This window comes from Leptonychotes weddellii, unplaced genomic scaffold, assembly GCF_054177405.1.
Source record: "Leptonychotes weddellii isolate Sample4059 unplaced genomic scaffold, ASM5417740v2 HiC_scaffold_5903, whole genome shotgun sequence".
Classification (NCBI taxonomy): domain Eukaryota; kingdom Metazoa; phylum Chordata; class Mammalia; order Carnivora; family Phocidae; genus Leptonychotes; species Leptonychotes weddellii.
The window spans coordinates 1-8059 of NW_028027370.1; the positions used below are offsets into that span (position 1 = coordinate 1).

Here is an 8059-nt window from a genome sequence, read left to right on the forward strand (position 1 = left end):
GAAAGTGGTGTCAACTGAATTGATACTATTCAGGATGGTGGAATATCCCCCAAGTACAAAAATACATGTGTTTGGGCTTGCATAGATTACTATGTTTCATAGTTAATCTGTCTTTTGCGGTGCTCATGACGTGTGGGGCACACGGAAGGCATTGCTGTGGTCAGTCTTTTGGTTTTCTTCTGTAGCCATTTATTATTTTAGAGTATTGGTTGGTTATGAAGATACTATTATCTATTTGTAAATCGCTACTTTGTATTTTATGCATGCTCTGTAACTTGACATATTTTTATCTTTATTTTATTTTTTAGTTATTGATTTGGAATATATTCACATTCTAATAAACAGTTATAGGGGGGAAAAAAAGTCACCCTGAGTTCAGGGTGACTTGGATAAGTTACCTAATCTCTCTGAGCATGGGTTTCTTCTTCATATTTTAAACAGGATGATAATGGTACTTACCACAGGGCACGGCGCATGTCAGTAATGGTATTTTTTTGAACTGAACTGAATATTGTGAGTGTCCAAGTCAAGGAGACACCCAACCACCTTTCTCTTTGAGAGGCACATGGGATGGTTGTGTGGGGGCCCCGCAATGCTTTAGTGTAGGTCTTTGTGGATTGCAGGAAAAAAAGAAGGAATCAGACTTTTTATTTTGGAGTAATGAGCAAGTTGACATTTCTCAGAATTATTTCTAAGCCTTTATGAAGAATTCAATGCCCTGTGCTAGTGAAGAGAAATGAACATCACACCAGAAGGACTTTGGGCACAAGCTTCGAGCTCATCCAGAATTTGGGCTCTGGGAAGCATCTAATTGCCTGACACATTTTGCTTCTTTTTTCTTCCTATCTTCCCTCTGCCTTCTAATGGAGGGACTAAGAAAAATCTCCAAGAGGAGGAAGGAGGTTTAAGTTGAGATACAAGCAATTGGAAGACTAGTTTTCATCATGGAATGTCTCACTTTCTGATAATTACAGTTTATTTTCTGTTTCTCCCCCCGTTACTATCTAAGCTCCATGAGAGTAACGACTTTTTTTGGTTCACTGCTGTCCCAGGGCACCAAGCATAGTGTCTGACAATAAAAGAGCTTGCTCAATAAATATGTGTTGAATGAATGAACGAATGGCAACCTAAAGTAGTTGTTTTAAATGCTATCACCTAACAACATTGTGGGCTTTAAAAAGAAAAATTTGAGTTTTCAGATTCTCCATCCTGGAAATTCTGATATAGAAAGCCTGGCGTGGGGACCCAGAAGGGGCGCTTCTTAAAATCTACTCATATCTCTGGAAGTATCCACAAAAAACTCATGACATTGGTTGCATCTGGAGAAGATGATGGAGTGGTTTGGGGCTATGGAGGGAGATTTTTAACTGAATACCCCTTAATTTTTTTTTGTTGTTGTGAGTCATATGTTACCTATTCATGAAGGAAAATAAAATTTATAGTAAAGTTAAAAAAAAAACAAAAACCCACCTGCCTAGATAATCCTGATGTGCAGCCAGGGTTGAAACTCGCCAACAGAAGATAAGTTGTTAGTTTAAAAAGAGGCTGGGGTGGGGCCACACTATTGCTTGAGTAACAGGCTGTCACCGAGGCAGGCTAGAAGGAGAATTCACCCCAACAGGCATACTGAGTCCTGGAATCAACTGGGGAGAGAGTGAGTGGGGGCTGCTCGCTGTCACGGCAGGTGCTCAGGGGCCTCTCAAGCCTGTGTTTGAGTAAAATAGGAAAGAAATCTCCTGTGCTCTGAGATAGCTGAGCTTTCAACAAGAAGCCAAAATGCCCACCCTTATCTGGTAATCAAAAGCCTACCAAAAAATCAGAGAAATTTTCCTTTTGGGCTTATCAGATTGGCAATGCTTCAAGAGAATAACATCCAGCGTTGGGGAAGGCATGCAGAAACAGGGTGTCTTACAGACTGTGGGAGAAGACAGTGCTACAGCCTTCTTGGAGAGCAATTTTGAAATTCAGACCCAAATCCTTAAAGGCATCATACAGTACCTTTTGACTCAGGTGGCACTTTCTGAATCTATCCTATGGAAGTCATCAGTTAAATGAGCAAATTTATATACATAAGATGTTTATCATGGTATTTATAAAAGCAGTTATAGTGGTTAAAAACTATAACATCCATGTAAGGTCATTTAAATTATGGTACATACACACAAGGAAATGCTTTGCCACCATCAAAAATGTGAAAAGAACATCATGATATACTATTAGGCACAGACATAAAACAGATTACAAAACTAGGGGCAGAATATGATGCCATTTTTGTAAAATAAATATATGTATATATGTCTGGAAAAGGGATATAAACTAGGACATAAATTGGATTATTAAAAATAATTACATGGAGTATAATCTTATAAGATTGATTTCTATATACATTTTTATCTTTGCTTATGGTTTTTGTAATAAATATGCAATATATGCTGATTTTCAAGTAAACATTAACACTTTTTTTATTTATTTATAAAAGATTTTATTTATTCGTCAGAGAGAGTGAGAGAGAGCACAAGCACGGGGAATGGCAGAGGGAGAGGGAGAAGCGGGCTCCCCCCACTGAGCAGGGAGCTCGATGCAGGACTCGATCCCAGAACCCTAGGATCATGATCTGAGCTGAAGGCAGATGCTTAACCATCTGAGCCCACCCAGGTGTCCCATATAACCATTAACACTTTAAAATATAAAGTTTGGAGTCCTTTTCCTTATATCAGGTAGGAGGCTTTTGCTTACAAGTAATAGAAATCCTACAAAAAGATGCTCAGCAACTAGAAAATATTCACTGCTTCACTTGGTAAATCTGGAAGAGGGTGGTTCCAGCATTGATTCATGGGTGAGGGCTCCGGGTCAGCTTCTTAAGGGCACTTCTCCCTGAGGTCGCAGCCCCACGCATTGCATCTATAGATACTCATGTCCTAGGCAGGTAGCATGGAGCTTCTATTTAATACTCTATGTTAACCAGAGGAAGATTCTTTTCCAGAAACCAGCTAAGACATTTCCGCTTGGTTCCTCTTGACTAGAATTCAGCCATATGCCCATGCTCCAACTAAGCAGGAGGCCTCCTGCTTTGTAGTTCTGGTAACCTCTGTCAGGAAGGAAGAGTAGGAATGTCGTTAGGGTACAAAAGTAACTGTCTGCCGTGTAGGTTAATCCAAATTGCATCCGACTTGCCACCCATTCCCACCTTCTAGCAGCAGAGGTCTTTGATTTTGCTGCTCTGTTTTACCCAGTTGGGGATGGGGGAGGGCGTGGTGATGGTGGTCATGGACGAAAAAGCATCTCTTCCCAGCCACCTCTGGAACTCACACTAGTGGGCCAAAGAACGTTCAGAGCCTCCAAACCAGTGGTAGTGATGGGATGAACAAGGTCTCACCTTGTACCTGGCTCACACCTGTTTCTCACAGGTGTGACTTTGCTTTACTTCTGAAGACCCCCAGAAAAGAAGATTTTATAATTTTCTTCCATTACCCTTTTCTGTACCTAGTAAGGTGTTGTGGGCTGAATTGTGCCCCCCTAGATTTGTATGTTGAGGCCCTCACTCCTGGGACCTCAGAATGTGAGTGTATTTGGAGATAGGGGAAGCTTTTAGAAGTCATGAAGTTATAAAGAGGCCTTTGGGGTGGACCCTAATCCAATCAATCAGTCTGGTATCCTCACAAGAAGAGGAAATTTGAATAAAATCTTTAAAAAAAAAAAAAGAAGAGGAAATTTGGATGCAGAGAGACCCCAGGGATCCGTGTGCACAGAGAAAAGGCCACGGGGGGACATGGGGAGAAGGCCATCCGCAAGCCAAGGAGAGAGGCCTCAGAAGACACCAATCCTTGGGGCGCCTGGGTGGCTCAGTTGTTAAGTGCCTGCCTTTGGCTCAGGTCATGATCCCGGGGTCCTGGGATTGAGCCCCGCGTCGGGCTCCCTGCTCTGCAGGAAGCCTGCTTCTCCCTCTCCCACTCCCCCTGCTTGTGTTCTCTCTCTCGCTGTCTCATTCTGTCAAATAAATAAATAAAATCTTTAAAAAACAAAAAAAGAAGACACCAACCCTGCCAACACCTTAATCTTGGACTTCCAGCATAGGAAACTGTGAGAAAATAAACCTCTGTTGTTGAAGCCAGTCTGTGATATCTGGTTATGGCAGCCCTTGCAAACTAATATTTAAGGTAACAGGAGAGTCTCTCGCAAAACACGGTGCTCCAACCATCAGCAATGGAATCACCTGGGGATCTCGTTTAAAATGGACTTCTGGGCCCACTCGAGACTCACCGAATAAGGGTGCCTTCATGGAAATGTACCCTATGTAGGCCTGGAGAGCCCAGTGACCGAGAGCCATAGGGTAAGTCGGATGTGGGTTCACGTCAGTGTTGCCACTGATGACTAGGGTGACCCTACAAATTGTCATCTAAGAGGGGAAAATTATGAGAACGAAGCGGGACACTTTAACAGGTAGAACCCCGGGCTGTCCTTATGCCGGGACCTATGGTCTCCTCATTAAAACCAGAAGCTGAGTGACTGAGCAGATCACTTACCCGTTCGCAGCCCCAGTGAATCATTTATAAGCTGTGCCTCATTGTATTCAAGTCTTAGGGGTGTGGCCAGGATAAAAGAGAGCCTTTGTGATGCTCTTAGACTTGCAGAGCGGTTAGTTTCTCCCAGGCCTGGTTCTAGCACGTTAGACTAAAATTATTACATAGTGGAGGCTTCCCTCCAGTGTCATCACTTTGGGGTCTGTGTGGATATAAACAACCGTGAGGTCATTGCATTTAAACTTTTAAAAAGTGCGTATGAACTGAATTGCCTTCAGAATGGGTTACATCACTAGCAAACCAAGGGGTGTTATTGCATACCTGTCTTATCTTTGCAGTTTAATGAATTTTTATTTTCTGAATAACTTAACGCAGGTCTTAATTATGGCTTTGGAGGTTCTGTCCTTAGGCTGTGGGAATAGTTGTTGTGTAGGACTTCATAGCTTCTTCTTCCTCGTCTTTTTTTTTTTTTTTAAGTTACAGATCTAAGTAATTGGCAGACCCCTACATCAGCTCAGGAATTCCCAAATCCATGTGACCAGCCCCAGCAAGCAAATGGGCAAATTGTGATTTGAAGGGGATCAACGTATTGTCTCTTCTACCTTCCTCTACGCAAGGGTTTTGGAATCCTTTCGGTCTGGATGCAAATCCCAGTCTCCCCGCTTACAGAGCTGTGTGACTCTGGATAAGCCATAAAACCCTCTGATCCTCAGGTTCTTAGGCTGAGAAATGAAATCACAACAGTGTTCATCTCACAGGCTTATAATGAATGTCAAATGAGATAATGCATCTGTTCCTGCTTAAGACTGGTCCTGGAATGGCGATGCTTCCTGAAGAAGAACCAATGCATACTAAAACTCTTAAAGAGTAATGTGAGACTTCCTGAAGGCTCTTGAAAGGGGGTGCCAGGGAAGGGGTGTTACACCAGCAGTGCCAGCAAATCTGCCCAACCCTCCTAAAATGTCACCTTCTCCAGAGTCTCCCTCATTGTGGTACCTCTCTCTCCAACGTCTCATTTCTGTTGCCCTCCCTCCTACTACCAGCCTGTAATCCCCTCCTCTCCCTTTCTGTCCCTCTTTGTTCCGTGCATAACTCTGAGGCATTTCTTTGGCTTATTCATGAGACCTGTTCCCACATAAGGACATTGGAGCTGAAGAACTTAAACAGAGAACTCTCCTTGGAAAGAGGGAGGTAAGAAATGCTGGGAATACCTATCTTAGATACTTAGTTTTGGTTTTGCTGTTGTTTATAACGTGTCCTGGCACCAAGTCTTTGCTTGGTAAATGTGTGTTCTTGTCTGGTGCCCGTCCTGATTCTGTCTGGGTTTCCACCTCTCCTGTTTCCCCCTCATGGGATGCAGTGCCCTGGATTTTCCTGTCACCCACCAACCACTGTCTATTCTGACAGTCCCAAGGTCCAGGTTTCTCTTCCCTGCTGCCCTCTGTCCTTTACTTTCGGTTACGTATCTGGAGAAAGAGAGAAGGTTAATAAGATGTGAGTTTAAAGCGAATACCTGATGGTGGACCGGGAGAAAAAAAAAAGCTCTGACTTTGGGAATCCAAACTCTTGGGTTTCGGTTAACATTGGTCAGATTTTTGTGTTGCAGACAACAAAATAAGCTCTTGTTATTTTAAGCAAGAAAAGAATTTATTTAAAGGTATAAAGTGGCTGGGGCGCCTGGGTGGCTCAGTCAGTTAAGCGTCTGGCTTCAGCTCAGGTCATGATCCCAGGGTCCTGGGACCCTCAGGTCCTGGGATCGAGTCCTGCACTGGGCTCCCAGCTCAGTGGGGAGTCTGCTTCTCCCTCTCCCTCTCTCCCTGCTCATGCTCTCTCTCTCTCTTTCTCGATAAATATATAAAACCTTTAAAGGTATTAGGTGGGTCCCAGAATCCGGAAAGGCTCGGCAAGCTCTGAAGCTACATAGTCCGGATCAGCAGAATGGGTGCTGCCCAGTGAAAGCACCACAACCACGGCCACCCTCGCTCGGGACAAGACCCCAGAATGTCTACCGTCGTGGCTCCGCACATTGGCTTCCCCAGCATGAGGACTCCTCCTCAGCGCGGGCGCTTCTGAATCCAGTCTTGTGTGCATCCTGCTGGTGGGACCTGAGTCCCACTTGTGCAATGAGCTGCGAAGGAATGTGAGAATGTGAGAAGTCGGGGAATGGCAAGGCTCGTAACGTGAAGAATTAGCGAGGGGCAGACAAGGGAGTTGGGGAGCCACAGTGGCAAATGCCTATACCTGGTCCCCTCCCCTGACATTCACCGGCTGTTCCATGGTGAGACAGATCCTGCTGAACTTAGTGTCCGTATCTGTAAAATGATCAGCACCTGGTGAGGGAGGATGTCGTGGGACGAAGAATCCATTTTCCCTGAGTCTGGGTTCCAACCATTGAAATGCAGTCCAAGGAGCCAAGTGGGGTTCCAGTGTCAGCTTTGGAAATGACAGCGATCAATAACGCCAAGTGCAAAGCTCTCTGGTAACTTCTAGAATGAAGAATGTGGGGGGCTCCATACCTCAGTGTATTGCATACCTTGCTTGCTGAATGGATATCCTGGGTCCCAGGGCTGGGCAACCTCAGGACGCACCGGTCATAGACAGAACAGCCTGACCATGGCTGGCCTTGTTGGGGTGGGAATCGGGACACATGAGCTCCCCCTGAGCCCAGGCACCAGCTTTGAACAGCAGGTCGTAATGCCTTCAGGGATCCTTCAGCTGGCCCCGTGCCAGCTCAGCCGCAGGGACCCAGAAAGGCAGACCTAGGGGTTGTGTCACTCTAGCAACATGCCTTCCTGTGTTTGGCACCGGCAGATGTGAGTGGTAAAGGAACAACAGGGTTCGAAACCGGGCCAGAAGCTACCAGAAGCTACTCTGTGTACAATTATTCCAGGCATCAAAGGTGTAATTGTACCTGGCATATTCTGTTTTCATTAATGTCTCATCAAAATGGAAGTATTTTCCTGGCAGGAATAAACCATATGATGCAGTGCATACAATTATAAATTCACCTTTTCCTTTTATTGATGGGGATTGAACAAAATGGAATTTATGGAAATTTCTGTGAGGGGCGGGGTCAAATTCTATGCCAGTAATTGGAGGAGTGAGTGCCTCTTTGTGTGAAGTCTCATGTTCTGTACTCCAAAGTATCAGATTGCCCCTCAGCACCCCAGACATGAGCTGTTTGACGAAATCTAACGGCTCCAGATGAAACAGCCTGAAGAAGCAAGTGTGCGTTTAAGGCACTGGGTACTAGGTATCCTGGGCTGCCCGCCATCACCAGCATGGGGGGTCCCCTTTATGCCAGAGTCTAGACAAATCAACTTCATGAAACACAATTCAATGTATTCCAATTCAGCAAGTTGAAACGGAGCAATGACATGAGGTGGTCATTAGCTCAGATTTTGGGGAGTGGGACACCTGGAGAGTTCCTGCCTTTAAGGACTTACAGTTAAAAATCCCTCGCAAACAGGGGCGCCTGGGTGGCTCAGGCTGTTGGGTGGCCTACTCTTGGTTCTAGCTTGGGTTGTGATCTAGGAGTC

The 8059-nt window shown here is 44.9% G+C and overlaps 1 long non-coding RNA gene across 1 annotated transcript; it reads left to right on the plus strand.

Moving 5' to 3' along the window:
- Positions 1-4183: 4183 nt before the first annotated feature.
- Positions 4184-7523, plus strand: LOC115943945 (uncharacterized). The gene is made up of 2 exons (XR_004078513.2): positions 4184-5711; positions 6390-7523. It is a non-coding gene; the product is annotated as an uncharacterized LOC115943945 (long non-coding RNA).
- Positions 7524-8059: the final 536 nt, after the last annotated feature.